Consider the following 1966-nt stretch of genomic DNA (forward strand, 5'->3'; position numbering starts at 1 on the left):
AAAACCCAGATTCCTTTGCTCCTGCCCCAGCCCGTGGGTGGCACCGCTTCCCCCGGTCCCCTCTCCGGGGAGGGGGACGAGCACCGACCCCAGCTGGTGCCACCGCAGCGAGGACAAACCAGACCCGCGTGCCGGGACCCCTGTTTTGGGCAGGCAGCACCCTCTGTCCCCATCAGCTCCCGCACGACGGGGGCCAGGACGGGTTTGGATGGCACGAACCAACACAGAGCTGTTCCCGCGGGGGTGATGTGGGAGGAAGGGAACCCCAAAATCGGGCTATTTCTGCTTTTCTACCCTGACTCCCCCCTTTTCCCAGGGCATCACAGTGGGGACATCAAGAGGGATCCCCAGTGCTAGGATCACCCCAGGTCCAGCTTGCCCAGTGGCACCCAGAGGTGTCCCTCAGGGTAGGTGACAACAGCTCCTCTCTCCTTTTCAGGGGCATTTGAGCTGGGGCGGTCACAGAGGGGCTGCCTGAGCCACCAGTGCCCCGAGCACTGGGAGTGTCACAGCCAGGTGACCCGGCAGTGCAGTGGGACAGGGACTGTCGGGATTCTGCGATGAGCAGCAGTGACTCCTGCCCCCCACAGCCCCGGTCCGGCTGCAGCAGCCCGAGGCAGAGGGGGCTGTGGGGTCCCCCCCATCGGGCACAGCCCCCGGGCCGTGCTGGTGCAGCCCGTAGCCGCTGGGGGAAGCTGCAGCCCTTCGCATTCCACGGAGCCGCTGGATGGGGAGGCTTTTAGGAACCAGCGGGGCCCTGGCAGCTCTGCCCCCGCGGGTGGGAGCTGGGGGGATGCTGCTGCAGGAGTGGGGAGGGAAGGGCTGCCCAGTGTGGTCAGCCCTCCATGACCCCCACGCACCGTCTCAGCACCACGGTTCGGGGTGCCAGAGCCCCAAAAAGGACATCCCAGGACCTCACAGTCACCCTGATCCTCATCCCAAGGGCATCCCTGTCACCTGGCACTCCCCTGCCTCTTCCAGCCACCCCGTGCCCCTCCAGCACCCCCTTCCCATGCGCTGAGCTGGGCCGGTCTCAGCCCTGGCAGCCTGTGCTGCTTCAATTAAGCCCTCATTAATTTTTCAGTCCCCCTGAGCCCGCCGGGCACGGGCGGTTTGCAGAGCTGCTAATTGGTGTCTTCTCTACTCCACATCCAAGCACCGGCAGCGGGGCCGGGGGGGCTCATCCCCACCAGCTCTCGGGGACGCTCACGGAGAGGCTTTGGGGCCACACTGAGCCGTGTCCCGCGCCCAGCAGAGGTTGTGGAGGCGACCCAAAGCCGTGGGGCTGAATCACCTCGTTCCAGGTGGGTCCAGCCCCGCCCAGGGACACGGCACAAGGATGCCACGTCCAGCCGTGGGGCATCCCAGCCCTCCTGCCCCCAAGGTGCGGGGTGATGGAGCCCTGCAGCCCCACTGCTGCGATTTTTGTGATAGTTGTGATTTTTGTAACCCAGCCCTATCTCATCTCCAGCTGGGGCAGTTTCTGCTGCTTCCTGCAGCAAGGGCGGGTGTAGCTGAGAGCCCTTGGAGAAAGGCTGAGCACCCCACGGCACCCCACAGCCCCGCTGGGGATGGGATGGGGAGCAGCCCTGGCTGGCCGGAGGCTTCACGCAGGCTCCAGCTGCAGAGGGGCAGCTGCGGCCGGGCCCGGGTGGCACTGGGATCCCAGCAGGATGCCAAGGTCACCGGGAAAAGCACTCGGCGATCTCCATGGAAACATTCCACGTTTGGTTCTGGAGATCAAAGTGGTTTTCTTGTCCCTCTCTCCTCTGTGCTTCAGCTGCGACTCTGCCAAGGGATGAGCCACTGGTATGTCCCAGTGTCCCCAGTGCAGTGCGCGGCCAGCATCCCCCGGGATCCCACTGCCAACATCCCTCTGCATCCCGGTCCGAGCATCCCCCTACATCCCACCTCCAGTATCCCCCAGCATCCCGGTCCCAGCACCCCTGTCCCCCCCAAATCCCAC

This window comes from Corvus brachyrhynchos, unplaced genomic scaffold (genome assembly GCF_000691975.1).
Source record: "Corvus brachyrhynchos isolate BGI_N302 unplaced genomic scaffold, ASM69197v1 scaffold65, whole genome shotgun sequence".
Lineage (NCBI taxonomy): Eukaryota > Metazoa > Chordata > Aves > Passeriformes > Corvidae > Corvus > Corvus brachyrhynchos.